Raw genomic sequence first — 22751 nt, 5'->3', positions numbered from 1 at the left:
CTCCGGGGTTCAAGTGATTCTCCTGCCTCAGCCTCCCGAGTAGCTGGGATTACAGGCATGAGCCACCACACCTGGCTAATATTTATGTTTTTGGTAGTGACGGGATTTCACCATGTTGGCCCAACTGGTCTTGAACTTCTGGCTTCAAGTGATCCACCTGCCTCGGCCTCCCTAAGTGCTGGGATTATAGGCATGAGCCATTATGCCTGGCTGAAAACTTTCCAGTTTTTAAATGTCATGTACATTTTTGCTCAAGATTGCTTTGGCTATTCGGGGCATTTTGTAGTTCCATACAATATTTTTTTCCGCTGTAAAAAATTACATTGGAATTTTGATAGGAATAGTATTAAATCTGTAGGTCATTTCGGGGGGTATGAACATTTTTAACAGTGTTAATTCTTCCAATCCATGAATACAGGTTATCTTTCCATTTATTTATGTCTTCAATTTCTTTTAGCAATGTTTTATAGTTTTCAGCATACAGATCATTCACCTCCTTGGTTAAATTTATTACTAAGTATTTCATTCTTTCTTTTTTTTGAGACAGAGTCTCACTCTGTCGCCTGAGCTAGAGTGCAGTGGTGCAATCACAGCTCCTTGCAGCATTGAACTCCTGGGCTCAAGTGATCCTCTTGCCTCAGCCTCCCAAGTAACTGTGACTGCAGGTGTGTACCACCATGCCTGGCTGATTTTTAAATTTTTTGTAGAGACATCGCTCTGCGTTACCCAGGCTGGTCTTGAACTCCTGGACTCAAGCAGTCCTTCTGCCTTGGCTTCCCAAAGTGCTAGGATTACAGGTGTGAGCCATTGCACCCAGCCTTATTCTTTCTTGATGCTATTGTAAATGAAATCATTTTCTTTATTTTTTAGATAGTTCATTATTAGTATATATAATAGAAATACTACTGATTTTTATATGTTGATTTTAGTATCCTACAACTTCACTGAGTTTATTCTAACAATCTTTTGGTGAAGTTCTGAAGGTTTTCTGTATATAAGATTATATCATCTGCAAACAGAGACAGATTAACTTCTTGTTTCCATTTTTGATGCATTTTATTTTTCTTGCCTAATAGCTCTGGCTAAAACTTCTAGTACTATATTGAATAGAAGTGGTTAAGAGTGGGCATCCTGTTTTGCTCCTAATCTTAGAGGAAAGGCTTTCAGCTTTTTACTACTGAGTATGATATTAGCTACGGGCATGCCATATGTGGCCTTTATTATGTCGAGTTCCATTCTTTATACCTAATCTTTTGAGAGTTTTTATCATGAAAGGATGTTGAATGCTTTCAAATGATTTTTATACATCTATTGAGATGATCCCATGATTTTTATCCTCGATTTTGTTAATGTGGTATTAATTAATTTTAATTAATTTGCATATGTTGAACCATCTTTGCATCCCAGGGATAAATCCCATTTGTTCATGGTGTATGATCCTTTTAATGTGCTTTTGAATTCGGTTTGCTAGTATTATATTGAGGATTTTTGCTTCTCTAGTCATCAAGGATATTGACCCATAATTTTATTTTCTTGTAGTGTCCTTGCTGGCCTTGAAAAATGAGTTTGGAAGGGTTGATTCCATCCTCTTCAGTTGTTGGAAAGAGTTTAAGAAGGGTTGGTGTTAATTCTTCTCTTTAAATATTTGGTAAAATTCACCAGTGAAGCCATGACATCCTGGGATGTTCTTTGTTGTGAGGTTTTTGATTTCTGATTCAATCTCCTTACTTACTATCGGTCTCTTCAGATTTTCTGTTTCTGTATTATTCAGCCTTGGCGTAAGTTGTATGTTTCTAGGAATTTATCCATTTGTGCTAGGTTATCTAATTTGTTGGCATATATTTGTCTATAGTAGTATCTTATAATCCTTTGTATTTTTGTGGTATCAATTGTAATGTCTCATCTTTCATTTATAATTTTGTCTTTTTTTTAGTTCAGCTAAAGGTTTGTCAATTTTATCTTTTCAAAAAACTCTTGGTTTTATTAATCTTTTCTATTTTTTTTCTAGTCTCCATTTATTTTTGCTGTGATGTTCATTTTTTTCCTTCTACTGACTTTGGGCTGTTCCTTTTCTAATTCTTTGTGGTGTAAGTTAAGTTTATTTGAGATCTTTCTTCTTTAATATAGGAGTTTATTGCTGTAAACTTCCTTGTAGTACTGCTTTTGCTGCATCTCTTAAGTTTTGGTTTGTTGAAAACCAAAAAAAAAAAAAAAAAAACTAAAGCTGGAGGCATCATACTACTTGACTTCAAAATATACTAAAAAGCCGTCATCAAAACAGCATAGTAATGGCGTAGAAACAGACATATAGACCAATGGAACAGAATAGAGACCCCAGAAATAATTCATATTTACAGTCGGTTGGCTCTTTGACAAAGTTGCCAAGAACACACAATGGGGAAAAGAGAGTCTTTTCAATAAATGGTGTTGGAAAAACTGGACATCCACATACAGAAAAATTAAACCCCTTTCTCACACCATATACAAAAATCAACTCAAAATGGACTAAAGATTGGGGGCATGGCTCGGGTAGAGGATTTGACTGCAAAATGGACTAAAGACTTAGTAAGATCCAAAAGTATAAAAGTACTTGAAGAACACACAGAGAAAAAGCTTCTTGACATTAGCCTGGGCAATGATGTTTTGGATATGACCTCAAAAATACAACAGAAGCAAACATAGACAAATGGGATTATGTTAAACTAAAAAAAATTCTGCATAGAAAAAGAAACAAACAATAGAATGAAGAGAATGGCCTGTAGAATGGGATAAAATGGTTGCAGACCATACATCTGATAAGGGGTTAATATATAAAATATACAAGGAACCCATACAACTCAATAGCAAGAAAATAAATTACCTGATTAAAAAAATGAACAAAGGACCCTTAATAGAAATTTCTCAATAGAAGACATACAAATGACCAACAGATACATGAAAAGGTGCTCAATATCACTAATCAGGGAAATGCAAATTAAAACCACAGTGAGTGGCCAGATGCAGTGGCTTATGCCTGTAATCCCAGCACTTTGGGAGGCCGAGGCAGGCAGATGACTTGAGGTCAGGAGTTCGAGACTGGCCTAGCCTCATGGCAAAACCTTGTCTCTACTAAAAAATACAAAACCACAGTGAGATATCACCTCACATCTACTAGAATGGGTATTATCAAAGGCAGAAGGTAACAAGTGTTTTGGGAAAATGTGAGATAAAGGGACCCTCTTAGACTGTTGATAAGAATGTGAGTACAACCAATATGGAAAATAGTATGAGTGTGGAAGTTCTGCAGAAAATAAAAACTGAACTTCCATATGATCCACCAATCCTACTTCTGGGTATATATCCAAAGGAATTGAAATCAAAGAGATACCTATACTTCTATGTCCCTCGCAGCATGATTCACAATAGTCAAGTTATGGAGACAATGGAAGTGTTCATCAGTAGATGAATGGGTAAAGAAAATGTGGTATATGTGTACACTGGAATACTCTTCAGCTTTACAAAAGAAGAAATCCTGTCATTTGCAACAATATAGATGAACCTATTCATAAATGAAATAGCCAGGCACAGAAAGACAAATACTGCATTTTCTCACTTATATGTGGTATTCAAGAAAGTCAGACTCTCTCACAGAAGCTGCGAGTGGAATGGTGGTTGTCAGGGGCTGGGAGATTAGTGGTACTTGGGAGGACGTTGGTTAAAGGTAAAAAGTTTCAGTTAAGATAAATATGTTCTGGAGATCTATTATACAGTGTGGTGACTATAGTTAATGTATACTTGGAAATTACTAAGGGATTAGCTCTCAAATGTTCTCACCACAAATAAGTGTGAGGTGGATATGTTAATTAGCTAGATTTAATTTCACAAAGTCTATGTACATCAAACCATGTATATTGTAAATATATACAACTTTTATTTTTTAATTATAACCTTAATAAAAGTGGGACGAAAATTGATAAAAGGTAATAAGCCCTTAAAGGTAGTAAGTTAACTTGTCACCCAACCTATTTATTAATTTTTCTATACAATGTAATGTATTTGGAGAACACTGAGGCCAGGCATGGTGGCTCATGCTTGTAATCTCAGCACTTTGGGAGGCCAAAGTGGGCGGATCACTTGAGGACAGGAGTTTGAGACCAGCCTGGCCAACACGGTGAAACCCCATCTCTATTAACACCACAAAAGAAAATAGCCGGGCATGGTAGCGGACGCTTGTAATCCCAGCTACTCGGGAGGCTGAGGTAGGAGAATTGCTTGAACCCAGGAAGTGGAGGTTGCAGTGAGTGAAGATCACACCATTGCACTCCAGCCTGGGCAACAAGAGTGAAACTCCGTCTCAAAAAAAAAAAAAAAAAAAAAATGAAAATCCCCAAGCTTCAGAAGACACACTACTGCGTGTTTGTCCTTCTATGGAAGTCAGTAGAGATCTCAATGACTTGTTCTCATTTCACCAGAAAATGACCATTCTGCATTATGCTGTCAGTGCAGATGGAAAACTAGCAGCAGTTTACAAAGTTTCCACTTGAAAAAACATAACTCTAATTGATTTTAAAAAGTAGTTGATTGTTGCAAGACTTGACATTTCTCTGGTTAATTTCTATGCCGGTTGTTTTGCCTCTTACCATCTTCAAAATCTGAATCCAAATCCAGGGCTTCTCTATTAGGAGGCTCCGTGTCATATCTCTTTAATCCTGATAATTTCTCAATTTTTTGTTTCCTACCTACCTAGCTATTTTCTTAGGCTACCTTTATTTGCTTAGTAAATATAACATTTCATGTTCTATTACTTTTATTTTATTTTATTTTATTTTTTATTTTCTTATTTTTTTATTTTATTTTATTATTTTTATTTTATTTTATTTTTTATTTTTTATTTTTTTATTTTATTTTATTTTTTATTTTTATTTTATTTTTTATTTTTTATTTTTATTTTATTATTTTATTTTATTTTTTATTTTATTTTATTTATTTATTTTATTTTATTTTTATTTTTTTAATTTATTTTATTTTGTTTATTTTATTTCATTTTTGAGACAATGTTCTGTTGCCCAGGCTGGAGTGCAGTGGCATGACCATGGGTCACTGCAGCCTCCATCTCCTAGGCTCAAGTGATCTTCCCACCTCAGCCTCCTGAGTAGCTGGGACCACAGGTGTGCACCACCACACCCGGCTAATTTTTTTATTTTTTGTAGAGGCAGAGTTTTGCCATGTTGCCCAGACTGGTTTCGAACTCCTGGAATCAGGCAAGCCACTCCCTACTTGGCCTCCTGAAGTGCTAGGAGTACAGGCATGAGCCACTGCACCTGGCCCTGTTAACTTCTTACGTAATTTCCCTACTTTAATATATTTGAGTGCTAGTTCTGTGTCATGTATGTATTTTAACATCACTACAGCATCTGGTGCAGAGAGGGGCATTCTATAGTCTTGGTACTTCTTATCTTCACTATTGCTGATGAGACATAACAAATTTGAGATGAGCAATTAATAGATGGACCGGCCAACAAACACTATGTGGAGGAATAAGTGAGGCCAAAGCTGATGGATGATGCAAAGTGGGGATGTAACATATTTCGCTGGGGAACCAGACACATATGCAGAGTAAGCGCTCTGATAGGGGAAGTACGGGCTGTTATGGGCATGTAATACTGGGAACATTAATGGGAGGTGGAGGTCATAGTTGAAGCTGAAACCTGTTGGGTGAGGTGGAGTTAGCCAGGTGAAGTGGTAGACTTGGGGAAGAGGAGAGGAGGGGGAGCATCCTGTGTTTAGAACCAAAGAGAGTTTAGTGTGTGATTATTGCGTGGGGGTGGGAGGGTAGGTCATAAAGGGCCTGGTAAACTGTTAAGAAATTTTAAACTTTATCTCAAGAGTTGTGGGAAATCACTGACAAGTTTTAAGTTGGTAGGTGAAGTGCTGGCTGGAGGAATCCCTCCAGCTTGGGTATGTGAGGATGGCCTGAGAACGGAGGGCACCTGTATTTACAAATCCCCCAGTGAGAGACATTGTAGCCTGAGCTGGCCTTGGGGCTAGAAAAAGTGGACAAATGGCGGTTTAGGAGTAGAATCTCTGTGAGTTGATTGAATGGGGAGAGGGAAACATCAAGCCCAGTGCCCAGACTTCTGGGAGGATCTGGCTGCTACTCAGTGAAAGGAAGCCTGGGAGGTTTGTGAGGGCAGATGGATGAGCTCATTTATGGACAGATTGAGTTCAAGGATCTACAGATCATTGAAGGGGAAATGTGAGCTTGAACCCTGCATCTGAAGTTCAGAAAAGAGAGCACAATGAATTGAGTTCTGGGAGTCTTTCCCATGTGGATGGTAACTGCAGCGGATGAGGTAATAAGATCACCTAGTTAGAGGTGGGGGAGCAGAAGAGGGCTTAGGGCAGAATTCTGAAGAGCAACCTGCAAAGGAGACTGAGGAGGAATGGACAGAAAGGGTGGAGGAAATCTTCAAGGGTGCTTTTCAAGGAGGCAGTGGTTACCAGCATTAGCTCCTGCAGAGCCAAGAGAATTGAGTCATTTTTGCTGGGCTTAGCAACACGAAATTTCAGGGACTTCATGGCAGAGTGACAGCATATGGAGATGCAGTACTGTTGGCCTGTACAGAGCCTTTTTTTTTTTTTTTTTAAATTCCCTGAGATGGAGTCTCGCTGCTCTGTCGCCCAGGCTGGAGTGCAGTGATGCGATCTCGGCCCACTGCAACCTCTGCCTCACGGGTTCAGGCGATTCTCCTGCCTCAGCCTCCCAAGTAGCTGGGATTACAGGCATGCACCACCATGCCCGGCTAATTTTTTTGTATTTTTAGTAGAGACAGGGTTTTGCTATGTTGGCCAGGCTGGTCTCGAACTCCTGACCTCAAGTGATCCACCCGCCTCGGCCTCCAAAGTGCTGGGATTATAGGTGTGAGCCACCGCACCCTGCCAGTACAGAGCCTTTGAGGACATTAGAAAATGTGTGCCTTTCTGGATGGACACAGTCCCTGGCTTGGTGAGTGGACCGTGCATGGGACTTCAGCTCTTACGTGCCACCTTAGCTGGGTGCACTTGTTTAGTGTGCAAAATACACCTTCCATGCGTGGTGGCCTAGGATATATCTGCACTTCTCAATCTAGGGCAGTGTTGCCTCCCAGGGAATGTTTGGCAATATCCGAAGAAATTTATGATTGTTACAGCTGAACCAGAGAGGGTAGGTGCTACTGTCATCTAGTGTGTAAAGGCCAGAGATGCTGCTAAACACTCTGCGGTGTCCAGGACAACCCCTGACAACAAAGAATTATCCAGCCCCAAACACCAATTGTGCTGAGAAACCCTGGTGTCTGTGAACCTTTCAGGCTCATGGGAAAAGGCAGTCAGAGAAGGTGATAGCTGGAGGTGGGTGGACCAGAGAACAGTCTCCTTACATACTTTGCTGCAGTCTCATTTGCTTGTGGCAGTTTTCACCTTGCCTCTCCCACCTCTCTACCATAGAACTCTTATTCATCACGTTGTAGGTTTTCATCTGTTTATTCTTATGTAGCCATTTTCACTATTCCTTCTCCCACCCCCACTCCCCCTGAGCAGTAAATTCTGTAATGCAAGGCAATCTTGTGTCCTTATTTCTGTTTCTGGGCACACTGTAAAACATCTGTATTTTAATAGTATCTGTCAGGAAATTCTATTTTGGCAACCAAGTACGGGCTAATCTGAAGTAGCCCATACTTCAGTGCTATGTTGATAAGGCTCTAATGCATAGTTAGCCCCTTGACTGTCAGGCTTGGAAAAAAGACAGGAAGTATTCCTTGTCTTTGGAAACGAGCCTACTCTGGCTTTGGGAAGGAAAGAGTACAAATGGTTCTCACCAGATAGGGTTGCAGCAGCTCTCCCAGCATTTTGGGAACAAATCGGGTCATTATCTCAACAATGTCAAAATTGTGTTCCCAGATCAGTTGTTGTTTGAAACATTTGGGGCTGATGCGGAGGAGAAGAATTAATTAGCAGCTCCCTCTCTTGGTGTTCTTTTTCAGCCTTCTCAAATTGCAGCACGAGAGTCCCTTAGACATGCTGGCTGCTCATTTGATAATCTGTTTTGCTCAGTACAAAAGGTTGCTGGCTAAGTTTTGTGAGCCCCTCTAACGTCCAGGCTGACAGTGTCTTGGGTTCAATTAACAAGAAAGTCTACAGTAACATTTTGTCAGTGGGGAAGGACTTGAATTCACAGAACTGTCTTGGAAAGCCCTGGGTAAGTTTGAAGAGCAAAGTTGCCTTTTCTGTTTTCAGAAATATTTTACCCCGAAATGATGTGTAAATCTAAAGCCTGTGCAAGAATGAAAACAAGCTTGAGTATTAAGATTTGGCACAGTGTGTGCAAGCAATGAGACTGGGTTAAAAACAGGAAGTGTCTTAATTTAAAGATGGTGATGGGGAGACAGATTAAAATAAACTGCTGGCCATGTTGAATCTGAGATAGGCAAGCCTTGGTTGTGGGCACATTCCCTTCTGAATTACTCTCTATGCAGATATATTTTAGGCCCCTTTTATTAAATTGGCTTTCACATGGTTTCAAAGATAGGGCTAGTGATAAGAATTCTCTTCCTGCATGGTGGGTACCATTATATAAATGGTGTAAGCATGCTTTTCTTGTGTCTCTGTATAACTGCTTGGTCTGCCACTCCACAAAATAGTAAAACACATTTCTGTAGTGGACTAGCCCATGCTGTGAAAGAGGAAGGTGGTGGTGGACAAAAAGTGGTAAGTTTTAGGCTGAAGGATGTTGATGTTAAACTTTATTTCTGATTATGGCAGTCTTTCATCATGTAATTTAAAAAGCCTGAGATCATCTAACTTTTGGTTTTTTTTTCTTTAGGACTGCAGGAAGTGTTGATAAACATCTGTTTAAGTTGTCTATACCATGAAATTCATAATCTTCCTTCATAACTATGATAGCATATGGTTTTCTATAGTTAAGAAAACTATTTCTCATGTACTTCATGGTTTGGCCAAATCCTTTTATTACATTAGTACTAAAAAATTCCTTAGGATTTCTAGAGAAAATAATATTTATTATGGATAAATAAGGGAAAGTAAGATATTCTTAAACCTTAGTATCAGCAGTCATTCTAAACCACATTACACATCTTCAGTAAAAGTGGTTACAAAAGATTTTTCTCACTTCAAAAGATCCTCCAGGGAAGAGTCCCAGCTTTTTCTTGGTGTTATTTTAGGTACTAACTCAGGAGGGCTTTCTGAAGGTTTGTCAGTGAGATAGTTGGGGGGGTTCCTGAGCTTTTTATTGCTGTAGGTGAACTTGGTATTTACTTCTTTGGCTTTTAAACCCTCAGCAGCATGTACAGATGCCCTCATATGCTTTCTGGGATGATTTTAACGCTAAATAGCAGGGGTATTTCTCAAGAATGTTTAAGAAAAGAATGCAAACATTTGTTTGCACAAACAGATATTTGTGACTTCTGTGAAAAAATTCCAATAGTTGTAATACAGGAAATTTTTCTAAACAAACACCCCTACCAACTAACCCATCGTGTATTTTTATGTGTGTATAGAAAAAATGAAAGGATATACTAAAATGTTAATGGCAGAGTTTCTCTGGGAATTGAGAGAATTTAATTAAAATTTTTTATCAAGATTTTTAAAGTTTTATAATGACCACGTTATGTTTATGTAATAAAAATAAAATAGAGGCTAGGCACAGTAGCTCACACCTGTAATCCCAGCACTTTGGGAGGCTGAGATGGGAGGATTGCTTGAGTCCAGGAGTTCGAGACCAGCCTGGGCAACATAGTAAAACCCTATCTTTATTTTTAAAAAATAAAATAAGAGAGAGGGACAATAAATGCAAATATATAAATGACAGAAATTTTATAGTCTGGTCAAAGAACTATCATTGCATGAAATTATAGATATGGTCATGTAAAAGTTACCTTTTTTCATTATAATTCCACCAATAATTCTAAAGTTTCTTTTCTTTTTTTTTCCTACTTCTTCCACAGAGAAACAGGACAAAGAAACCTGTGTGAATTTTCAGCTTTTCACCTTTTCTTCTCTGATTTTATTTCTTCCTCACTCTTACTTTGACAGTCCTCCCAGGCCTCCTAAGAGAATAGCGAAGAACCCCTCCCAGAACCTTCCTATAAGGTCTCCCCGCTGACTTCCTGTAGCGGATGTGACTGTGTGCCAGGTGCCTGCCGAAGACCCCTGTCACTGACTGTGCCCTTTGGGAAAGAGTCAACAATGGCCTCCTCCTATGGCTGACTTCGTTCATGTTCAGGCTGTCCAGCTTGCTAGTGAGAATTGCCAAGGAGTGGTTCATGGCAGGATAGAACTAAACTGATAGATGAAAGTTCCACAGTGCTTCAAGACAGGCTCCCGTTCATGTTTAGCAGTTTTCCTTCCTTCAAAATAAAAAACTAGCCATCCTTAGGGAGGACAGTTTTTTCCTTCCTTTTCCTATTCTGGCTCCAACAGCTGTCTCAACACAGCCCGAGATGGGGAGCAGCCTGGCTTCCGCTGGCAATAGCTGTATTGTGGGAGTGTGAAAGAGAAGCCACCTTTTCCTCCCTCTGCCCGAGCCACCTGGCCCCTTTGTTCTTTTTCCTCCTCGTTCTCTGAGGTATGAGTGGCTGTGACTGTATGACACAGGAACTATGAAGTGGGGTGAGGGGAGGGTTCGGTGCGTAAATCCTCATGCAGGTGGCGGTTATTGTCTGTGTGGAGGAAATAAGCCCGGTTCTTCCTGGGACTGCTTTCATTTCCTTCTAGCTTCCAGAGGGTAAAATGAACCTTAATGGAGGTTGGGGGATGGCACATACAAAGTCCTGGGTTGAGGGGGCAGTGGTCAGAAAGTTCCCTAGGGAAATACACAAAGGAGAATTAAAACTGGGAACACTGAGGTGAGTTTTGGTCCTTTCCACATAACACACCTTTCAAACCAAGGACTTGCTTTCTCGTGTGGAATGTCAGCAGTCGCAACACCACTGGGTTGGATGCAGGATAATTATTCAGAATCACGAATTACCTGTTTGCAAGCAATCATATTGCAGGTGGGATAAATAAGCAGACAGTCTGTGGTAGGTTCCCCCGCCCCAACCGCCTCCCCTCCCCCCAGGGATACTGTAATTTCAAGTATTGTTTTGGATATTGGTAATTCTAAAGCTCCAATCTTAACTGGGTTTTATGAAAGCTGTTATAGGGTGTTTGTTACCAAGAAAACCTCCTTATTATTTAATAATACGGTGCCTAGCCACTCCTTTTTCCCCACATCCGTACATGAAGCCTGATTGCAGATCTTGAACAGTATATTTCTTTGGGCTAAGCAGCAAGAACAGATAAGGTATCTTATCAAAACACCACTCTCAGGGCCAGGTGTCGTGGCTCACACCTATAATCCCAGCAATTTGGGAAGCTGAGGTGGGAGGATTGGTTGAGGTCAGGAGTTTGAGGCCGCAATGAGTTATCGTGCCACTGCACTCCAGCCTAAGCAACAGAGGGAGACCCTGTCTCTAATAAAACAAAAACATTACACCATTGTCAGAAAGTGATTTGTTCTCCTTTGTTGGATTAAATTCTCTCACATGCAAGGTAGTGGCCAGCAGCCTAAGAAGATACACAAGGTCTTCACTGTAGATGTTTGGGTGGTGTGGGAGTTACAAGGTTAATTACGAGCGTAAGGCCCAGGAGTCTTTTCTTCCTAACAATTTCATGTTATCCTATTTCTTTTTCCATTCTTTCTCCAAACTGTCTATACTTCATTAAACTCTTCTTTTTCCCAGACTCCAGAATAATTTCTTGTGATATGTTTTAGCAGTTTCTCCAAAAAAAGGCTCCAGGAGTCTTTAAATCCAGCCCTCTTTCTGCTGTATCTTTGTGCCTCACATCTTGAGAGAAGTTGAGTGGTAGAAAGTAAAGGAAAGCAGAAAAAGAGATGGGTCAGGGAGGAAACCCAAGATGGAAAATGGATGGGAATGAATGAGGAACATGATGTGGGTTGGGGTGTCAATACATGGTTAATACAACATGTGTGGCTCAGTATAACCAGATTGTCATAAGAAGCTCAGGCAGCTCTCCCCCTGTGTTGCCTGGGGCTTTTCGCAGTTACAATCAAAGTGGAAAGATGAAGAATAAGGGCAAGCAGAAAACACACACATTTGCGTGTTCCCCTCTTTTTATCCAGATTGAGTAGATGGGAGGCACAGCTGTTACCCATGATGGTATTTCATACCAGATTCAATCTACTAGTTTGTTTGGTTTTATAGGCATGATTCCCAAATTTTGAATCTGAAGTTAGCTGTCAGTTTAAATTCAGAGGGTCTGCAGTTGTTTTTCAGATTTTTCTTGATTCTGCTTTTGGAAACCAGAAAGATGTTGAATTTATTTTTCATTTGACAGTATTGCACATCTGTGAACCCAACTGATATGAAAGTGTTTACCTCTTAACTCTATGAAGTTAGCTAGTTATTCTGGATGGCTGGGACAATGGCGAGGACCGTTTATAATGGTTACTCTCACCTGTGCTCCAGACGCTGCACTTGGTGCTAGAAATACAGCAGTGAACAGACATGGTTCTTGCCTCCACACAGCTTGCAGTTTAGTAGGGCAGACTGATGACATTAAAAAGATACGATCAGTGTTGTTATAATGGTGATAACAGTTACAAAATAAGGGGCCAGGTGCAGTGTCTCACACCTGTAATCCCAGCAGTTTGCGAGGCCAAGGCAGGAGGATTGCTTGAGCCCAGGAGTTGGAGACCACCCTGGGCAGGGCAACATAGCAAGACTCTTGTTTCTAAAAAAAAAAAAAAAAACAAAAAAAAAAAACCAAAAATTAGCTGGGTGTGTTGACGTGCACCTGTGGTCCCAGCTACTCAGGAGGCTGAGGTGGGAGGATCACTTGAGCTCAGAAGGTCAAGGCTGCAACGAGCTATGATCGCACCACTGTATTCCAGCCTGGGTAAGTGAGACCCTGTCTCAAAAAAACAAAAATAAAGGGAGCATGTAACAGTAGGATCTAATCTAGCCTAGGCAAGTACGGCATTCTTGAGAAGTGACTTAAGACCTGAAGGACTGATCGAATTGTCTGTGTGAAGATTGGCAGTGGGTGCTCTGAGAGGGAAAAGCGGAAATAGCATATGCAAAGACCCTGAGGTAGAAAGGGAGCTCTGGCCTGCTTGTGTGATTACTGTGGGAGAATGAACAGGAAGAAGACAAAAGTAGAAGCAAGAAGACCAATTAGGAGGTTCAAGGACCTGCCTAACTAAGGTCAGTTAGCCGGTGATTGCCCAAGCCAAGACTCAAACTCATTTTTATGAAGGCCCCACACCCTCATCTCCTCAGCAGTTGTTAAACAATATTTGATAATGGTGTTCATGTCAACCTGACACATGTCTAGAAGATTCTTAAGTGACTTTTTCTTTTCATGTGGCTTTTTGACCTTTTAAATATAATATGTTTTAATATTATGTTATTAGCTGCACAAAGGAAGGGAACTGCTCATTTGAATGAACCAGAAGAAACTTGGAATTTTGCCTGCCTTCTGCTTCAGCCCTGCCAAAATGTAATTTCTTTAATTCATCAAATCATATTCTTGACTAATCTGCTCAAGTCTGTACTATGCCTTGGCCTTTTTCCCTGTGACAATTTAGAGATCTTTAAATAAAATATTTTGAAATGTTTTCTCTTGATCAGGGTGTTTGTGGTTAGATATTGCATACACTGCTTTTATTTGCAGAATGAGCTATTTTTCTACCATGTGATCCTTTGTTAGAAATGAACATGATTGTGGCTGGGCGCAGTGGCTCACGCCTGTAATCCTAGGACTTTGGGAAGCCGAGGCAAGAGGATAGCTTGAGCCCAGGAGTTTGAGACCAGCCTGGGCAACATAGCGAGACCCCTTCTCTACAAAAAAATTAGAAAATTATCCAGGCCTGGTGGCACACACCTGTAATCCCAGCTACTTGGGAGGCTGAGGTGGCCGGATCGCTTGAGCCTAGGAGGTTGAGGCTGCAGTGAGCCATGATTGTGTTACTGCACTCCAGCCTGGGTGACAGTGAGACCCTGTCTCAAAAAGAATGCAATTGTAATTTTGTCACCTTTATTTAAGAAAATCATTTATCAGGTGCTTGCTATGAAAAGCAATTTAGATGTTTACAACCTCTGCCTTCTAGGGACTTAAGTGTGTTCAGAAGTATTTAAAATCAAATAATTATCTTAGCTAATAATGATAAAATTACTGTGGAGCATTGAGGGCTACTTTGTGCCAGGCAATCAGCTTTAAACACCTTTGATTTTCTCCCTATGATGAGGGGTATACTGTAATTTTTATTAAACATTTGGGGAAACTGAGGCTTAAAGTGGCTGAGTTTTCTAAGAGCACGCAGGTGGAAAGCGATCAAGCTGAGTCCTCAGCTTCATATCTTCTCAGGGTCCTTGATCTTTGGCACCCTGTAGTTCTGGTTCATTTTAGGCAGTTATCAGAAGTGACCTCAAATGCCAAGAACCTGTGTAACACAGGGGATGAAGTAAATGTGAGCAATGTAATGAAGCGTTTCCTTATAAACTGTTGTAAGGATTTTGTTCCAGAGATGAAGTATGAGAAAAATATAAGCCAATTGTTCAATTTCATATTAGTCACCCTGTTCTACTGAACTTTGGTAAATTCAAAGCTTCCCTCTATATGAATTTACTTTTATAGGAATATTATAAAATCTGTACTAAGAAATATTAGAAAATAACCTGTACTTAATAGGTCTAATGGAAATTAAACCCAAATATAATGGAAATCTGAATGAATGCTCATTTAAAAATATATAATTTATAGCAGTAGTTCTCAAACTTTAGCGTGCATTTGGGTCCTCTGGAGCATTATGTTAAAACACAGATAGCTGGGCTCCAACCCCAGACCTTCTGATTCAGGAGTTCTGGGACTGGCCTACAAATGTACATTTTTGACAAGTTGCCAGCTGTATGAGGGTTCTCCAAAGAGACAGCATAGGTATATTAGGAAGGAGATTCATTATAGGAATTGGCTCATGTGATTATGAAGGCCAGGAAGTTCCAGGATGTTCCCCAAGAAGTCTCAAGATCTGCCATCTGCAAACTAGAGAACAAGAAGGCCATTGGTGTAATTCAGTCTGAGTCTGAGGGCTGAGAACCTGGGAGCACCTGGTGTAAGTTTCCATCTCCATCTGAGTCTGACGATCCAAGAACCAGGTGCGCTGATGTCTGAGGGCAGGAAAAGATGGAAGTTCCAGCTCAAGCAGAGAGCACGTATTTGCCTTTCCTCTCCCTTTTTGTTCTATTCTGGCCCTCACTGATTGGATGACACCCATCCACACTGATGAGCATCCATATTGGCGGTCTTCTTAACCCTTTTCCCACTTAGAAAAAAAGTGCAGTTTGTGGCCAGTGCTTATTTAATTTTACATAAACAGGCTCTTGGAGGCTAAAGCAAATCGGACTGATTTTCAATGTGAAAATAAAATAGAAAATATTATTTCTAAACAGAACTAACATCAGAATCATCTGAATTATCAGAATCGTCTATTTCAGAAAAATCGGATTCATCAAATGAATCTTCCATCAACTGTTAGAGAACGATGTTAACATCACTCATAGGAATGCTGTGTTTTCTAGGATTTGACATTTTCAGCAATTGAGAATTACTTTATTTTGTAAATGGAAATGCCACTACTAAAAACAGAATCCTATAAATAGGATGATGTCTTTTGTTTCCAAAGTCGATATACTAGAACGATGTGAAAATTTAAAAAACGAGATATTTCGTGGCAAGGTTATCTTGGGGTAAATACTGCAGCTGCAAGCACCATGGGCAAGTATTCTCAGGGCAAACAGGAAGAGAGTTAGTGAAGTCTACTAATTCAAATGCTGATCTCTTCTTGACACACCCAGAAGTAATGTTTTACTGGCTGCCTGGGCATCCCTTTGCCCAGTCAAGTTGGCACGTGAAATTAACCTTCATACGAGGTAATGTTTCTGCTGCTGGCCTGGCGACCACACTTTGAGAACAAGTAATAAGTCATAAGACAGTAGAACCCCTAGATAGTACTAAGTGCTAGTGAAATGAGCTGGCCAATAGCTAATCCCTGAGAAAGCCATTTCCTAGTCTTATACCACATCAGTAATCCAAAGCAGGATGGCGATCTGAAGTCCTGAATAGTCAAGGGTGATAGGATGACTCTATGGAGCCGTCACCACTATTGGGAAGACAGTGGGGACACCTGCCTCCCCTACCTTCCACACCAGGTACATGATGGCACGTGACTTAGATGTGCAAAGTGAACACAGTGTTAGCTTTGTGATGATAAACTCTTCCACTCAGTCTGCTATGTATATGGCATAGTCACTATACTGCTAATTAAATAAATCAAATGAGTGAACATAAATCAGGATTCAGATACCAATTAGGTAAAATACTATAGTTTGTATATGATGGGGATTATCCTTTTTCTGGAATGTTTCAGCATCAAACCTTTGCTGCGTTTGTCTTCTTGCAGTGACTGAGAATTAGCTGAAATAACTGTAAAAGCGTAAGATTCCCATTTGGCTGGAGACGAAATCACAGAGGCTGGTTTACTAAGCCTTAAGAAATTCCTTTAGATTTGATGTGTCCAGACTTGTACTGGAATATGAAATATTCAATTTGACAAGATCTGTGAGTTCCTAGTATATACGTGTTTTTAGAAATGTGTTTCTCAAAATACAATTAGGAAAAAATCCCTTTGAAATGCTAAAACTACCTTTAGTGGTGATAAAGATGCCAACAACCCCTTCTGTTTAAATAAAAACAACTTTTAACCTTCATGATGTTATCATAACATCATTAACTTGTGTAGACAAACATCAGTGCTCACATTCAAAGTAATCATTAAACATTTTCAGAGTTATACTTAAAATGACTTTTTAATCATACTATAAAATACTGCTGCTAAGTTGGTGGTGGGGTGCTAAGTTGTGGTTCTTATTTCTTCTTTCTCTAGAGTCTGTTTTGGCTTTACCTTGGGGGGAAAATTCCCAAAGAATTGTAACTGAATACAGAAGCATTTTAAAAAATCTTATTTTAAAGAGGAGGAGAAATTTTAGAGCTATTTCTGATAATAAACCTCAAAAACTGAGAAGTATTAGAATTTATCTTGGTTAATTTTCTTTTTTTAATTAACGAGCATGCATTGCTTATATAAAACTTTTCTCTGTGTGTGTCTGTATCTGATGCAGATAGAAGTTCAATGTGAGTTTAGTGATTCCCAGGGAAGACTTAGGGAACCTTGGTTTCTGAGTTGTGCTCTCCTCTGACTATGTGGTGAGTCTCTGGAGTCAGCCAGATCCAGATCTTAGTCTCATGGAGTTAGCCATGATCATTTTAAACTTATAATTATTAAAGTGCTATGATGTACAAAAGTGCTTATGAAACTAAAATTTGAGAAATTAAATTAGATACAATGACTATGAGGTTTTGCTTTTTAGTAACTGTTTCTCATTACTTCATTGATCCAAAGTGAGATTTTTAAAGCTAAAGTCCTTGTTCCATTAAGATAATTCTGTCATTTGTCCAATTACTCTCCTTACTCAAATTCCTAGCCCCTTTGGTACTTTCTCTCTAGCTCTTGCCCTGCTTCATGATGTTCCTGAATAGTTTTAGTTTTCTTTGTTTATTTTTCCACTTTCTTGGGCCAGACCTCCAATTTAATTCTTTTAGTTGAATGAGCTTCTTGCTTGCTTGTTACAGACTCACTTACGGCTTAGTCCTCTCTGCTTCAGTCCCAGTATGGTCTCAGTAATGACATGCAGTATGGGGACTTTGTTTGGACTCCTATTTGAACAAACCAGCTTTGAGATGATAAAAATTTGAATATGAATTGAGTTCTTGATGATAAGAAATTGTTAATTTTGTTAGGTTTGTTAATGGCATGGTAGTTACTTTAAAAACAAATTTCTGGGCGAGTGTAGTGGCTCATGCCTGCAATCCTAGTACTTCGAGAGGCCAAGGCAGAAGGATCACATGAGCCTGAGAGGTTGAGCCTGCAGTGAGATGAGATTGCGCCAGTGTACTTTAGCCTGTGTGACAGAGCAAGACCCTGTCTCAAGAGGAAATAAAAAAACAAATTTATTCATTAGTTATAAATGCACACTGATGTTCTTATAAGTGAAAAGATATATTGTTTTGGTTTTGCTTTAAGATTCCAGCAAATATAAAACAGAAAAAGAGGGAATATATTAAAAAGGCTGGCAAAATATGTATCATTGTTGAAGCTTAGTGATGGATGCATTGTATTCAATATAGTATTCTTTTTTGTATATATTTGAAGTTTTTCATAATAGAAGGCTTAAAAATTTAGAACAAAAATGGATGTGGAGGTTCAGGATCTTACCAGATGTTTCTAAAGGAACTTTAAGTGACAATGGGGAAAAATGTCCATATCATCCTGGAGTATTAAGGCCGGGAATTCTTGGTAGGTGGCTATTGAAAAATAGCCAAACTGTTAGTCAAAAATGTACATATGATCTCATGGCCACAGATAGTAATGTAGAAGACAGATCACAAAAGTACTAATCCTTGGGTGAGGAAGAACAGGAGAAGGCAGCCCAAGAACTTACTGAGGCCCCAAGAACTAAGGAAATCTGTTTTTTAAAAGGACCTGTACGGCCAGGTGTGGTGGCTCACACCTGTAATCCCAGCACTTTGGGAGGCTGAGGTGGGAGGACTTTGTGAGCCCAGAAGTTTGAGACCAGCCTGGGCTGGTTTAATTAAATTAGCTGGGCATGGTGGCACACGCCTGTGGTCTCAGCTACTTGGGAGGCTGAGGTGGAAGGATTGTTTGAGCCTGGGTGGTTGAGGCTACAGTGAGCTATGATCGTGCCACTGCATTCCATCCTGGGTGACAGAGCGAGACTCTTTCTCAAAAAACAAACAAACCTATACAAACAATGGTAGGAATGTCAAGGAACCCAGGAGTGAAGATAGGATTAGTCAGATGCTATGAGAGGAGGTGGAAAAAACCAGTGTAGAATGGGCAGGCACCTTTGAAAAGGCTAGAGCAAAATTTTGGAAGGACATTAAGGAGGAGCATAGCAAAGAAGTCTAGACCTGTGACTTGGAGCTGTTCTGTTATATAAATAGGATATCCAGAGATAGCAAACTGCTCACTACAGGAAATAGGGGAAATAGAGGATAATTTGGAAGAACACCCCACTGTTATTATTTGTGGCAGTTATGTTCTATAAAGTCATTGTGGACATAATTAGTGAATACTGAGCCATTGCTCCTAGGGGAACAATACAGAGTTAGATTCCTGTGAGCCTCTGGTTATAACGATTTTGTCAACTGTCAACCGATCAATACATAGCCTTGTTTTACATGTGTTTCTGTTTAAAGATACCTTGTTTAATATACTTGTTGATTCATTAACAATGACCTCATGGCGAAGAGCGCTGTATCTCATGCCTAAATGAAGCTTAGCCAATGCGTCTCTTCTCCCTAAGGCACATCATGGCCTTGTTGTGATTAAGAACATTAGACGACACTAAGGCATGATGTTTGGGGCTCATTTTAAACAGCAAAATTACCAAGAAACCCACAAAAATGAAAAAAAACCCTAAAAACTAGCCACAAAAGGGACATTTGTTTATAGTATAAGGGCTAGAACAAAGAGTGTAGGCTGGTTGTTTGGCTTCAGCTGAGTACATGTATGTGGAGTGACTCAAATATTTTGGTGTGTACCTGCTTCAGTGGCACATATACTAAAATTGGAATGATACGGAGAAGATTAGTATGGCCCCTGTGCAAGGATGACACAAATTCGTGAAGCGTTCCATAATAAAAAAAGAAAAAAAAATTTTTGGTTCTCTCCACCTGTGTGCAAATGACCATGAGCATTGGTCTTGGGGTTATAAATAAGTTTTAGTAGATGAATTTGCAAATGTGGAATCTATGAATAATAAGGATATACTGTATTTTTTCATCTTTATTTCTTGATTGACAACTGTGATCTGTATTTTTAATGAGCCTTTTTGGGGGAGCTTGATAGGCATTGAGTGTTTTTCCCAAAGATTTGTCACCTTCTTGTGAGTTGTCTAGTCTGTTCTTTTTGGTTGTATAGATTTTTTCTAAACTAAAAGTTAATGATAGTTGCTATTTATAATTTCTTGCAGAGGTTTTTGCAGAGATTATCCATTTAATATTTTTGTGCATTGAAGGTTTTAATTGTACAGTCGACACTGTCATTCACTTGTGATTTTCATTTTTTCCAAGCTTAGAAAACTTGAAGGATGATGACTTTTTTATTGGAGAGGTTAAAAAAAAAAAAAAAAAAAGGTAAAAGTGATGGATGCCTAGGCTGAGGGTGGTGACTGAATATGTGGTACTTGAAATTGAGTTCGAGTGTCCAGGCCTGATTTCATTATATCTTGGGACACTTAAAAAAGTCTTGCAGAGGCAATCTGCTTGAAAATGCTGTATAAACCTTAAACCTCTGTAAACTGTCAAATGTAAGTGCATAATAATTTCTGATCTGTAGACTTCTGTTGACAATCTTTCAAGACGGGAGAAAGGTGAAAAAGACTGAAAAGACAAACATATTTTTCAGAAGTGAAAAACATGTACATTTTCTGAAATAGAGAATGAGAGATTTTTCTAAATGTGACCCAGAAGGCTTTCAGGTGATTTCCTAACAAGATTTGAGTTTTCTCGGGTTAAATATGGTTGTGGCTCTCTACCATGTGCCCCAGTCTTATCTTTGTTATGCACCTTCACACATACTCTGTTCTTCGCATACTCTTCCTTCTGCTGGCTAGTGCTTCCCTGTTTCTGGAACTTTCTTAAGCATTTTTACCATGTAGTATAGTTATTTGTATTGTAGTTATGTGTCATCTTTCTTCCTCTTAGAAGAGAAGTTTCCATCTTATCCCATGTTTTCTATTGTAGACCCTAGTTCAGTGCCTTTTAAACAGCAGATATGGAATAATCCTCTAATGGAATAAATGGAGAGAAGAAGGGATAGTTTGTGGTTACCTGGGAAAGAAGTGTGGTTAAGTCAGCATGGGTTTCTCAAGAACAAGCCTTTGTTGAATTAACCTCATTTCCTGTATAAATCAGATACTTATTGGAGAGAGAATTTGGGTAATGTTGTTGTTAGAGAATATCAGAACAAAAAAACTACATGTTTCATTAAGTTCTTAGGATTTTTTATGGATAAGTTGGAAAAGCATGGGCTTGATTATAATAAGATAGATGAATGTGTTGCAGGTTGATTAACTGTTGACTTTGTGCAATTCACTGCCTTGCCAGTGCTATTCTAACTTTTCCATCAGGGAACTATTAAGGAAGAGGAAAGTTTATACTTTATTTTGGAGGGTTTAGAGGGTTGAGGGTACAGGAATTGAAGTTTGGATTGTGGGCAGGGTATAGGGAGACTTTAGAAGCACAGCCAGGAGTAAAATGTCTTTGAAGTCTCATGTTTTCACATAAAGATGCATTCACTTTGTATTTTTAACATACCCATGTTTGTTTTAAAATACTTTAAATTACCACCAGATAAAATGTTTGAGTAGCCCTTCCCCAATGTCATGATATTCTAGTTTGAGAAGAGTGGTCTTTGATCAAGAAAGGTGGATCAAATTTGTGTCTATCCCATTGTTGGGAGGGAAGCTAACCAACTGGAGTCAGACATCAGGATAGAAAAAAAAAGGCTGCAAAAAGTTGAAGGCAATCAACATGAACAAATATACAATTAAGCTCTACTGAATGCAGCTTCCTAGAGTCAGGGGAAAAAGTTGCATGTTTATAGAATGGGAGACCTGGATCAGTAGCAGCTCTTGTTAAAAAGATTTAAGGTTTCAGCCAGCCATTTGATATGGGTGGCCTTCTCTGGCAGCTTTAATGGCACAGTACTCAGAATTAAGGAGATAATCATCCGGTTGTTTTCTGACTTTGTTAGGCTGCCTCCAAGGGCTTGTTTTCAAACAACTTCTACATTTTAAGAGGGTAAGCCAGGGAAGTAAATGGACTAGAAACTATGCCCTACCAGGAATAGTTGAAAGGCTATCGGGTGGAAAGGAGAGCAAAGTTAATTCTCAACTTCAGGGGGCAGAATTGGAACTTATGGGTAGACATAAGAAGGACATGTTTTTCTATTTCAATCAATTAAGATTTTTTGCTTTGTAAACACACATAAAATGGATATCATATACTATTTAGTAATCACTTTTTTCACTTGATAGAGCATGTATATCTTATGTAACTATTTTATATGTTCATATGATTTTTAATGGCTACATAGCATCTCTCTGTATGAAAGCAATCTTATTTATTAAAACCATCCCTGACAGTTACTTTGGTCATTTCCAGTTTCTCTACAATGAAGATATCTCAAATACACTCATCACTGTGCATTTGTTGAGTTGTTTCCTTAGGACAAATTCTTAGCAGCAGAATAGCTGAGTCAACATTAGTACTATTTATTTATGACTTTGAATACTTATTGCCAAACTGCTTGTTACCAGTAATAGGAACCGCATGTGTTAAAGAAGTCAGATTACCCCAAATTAGAGATGTTGTCATAGGGATTTTGGCAGTGGGTTGAATGTTGGACAGTGATCTAAGTCTCCTTAAAAAATTCATGAAAGTTTTAATGTAGGACCAGATGACTGTTTCATCTAGAACTTTCACATTTCAGTCTTACTGTGTAAGTCACACTGTTAAAGAAAACTGTTAAGAGTCTGTAACAGAAAATACTGCAGACGTTTTCTGTATTC

General features: G+C 39.1%; 1 protein-coding gene and 1 non-coding gene across 12 annotated transcripts in view; both read left to right on the top strand.

The window, feature by feature from the left end:
- The window catches only part of KANK1 (KN motif and ankyrin repeat domains 1), a 249335-nt gene that overhangs the window by 35983 nt on the left and 190601 nt on the right, over nucleotides 1–22751 (top strand). The window lies entirely within an intron of this gene.
- On the top strand, nucleotides 19716–19820 carry LOC112135107 (U6 spliceosomal RNA). Its single transcript, XR_002916405.2, has one exon. It is a non-coding gene; the product is annotated as a U6 spliceosomal RNA (small nuclear RNA).

The sequence above is a fragment of the Pongo abelii genome, chromosome 13 (genome assembly GCF_028885655.2).
Source record: "Pongo abelii isolate AG06213 chromosome 13, NHGRI_mPonAbe1-v2.0_pri, whole genome shotgun sequence".
NCBI lineage: Eukaryota > Metazoa > Chordata > Mammalia > Primates > Hominidae > Pongo > Pongo abelii.
This window is presented reverse-complemented; position numbering and strand designations above follow the sequence as displayed.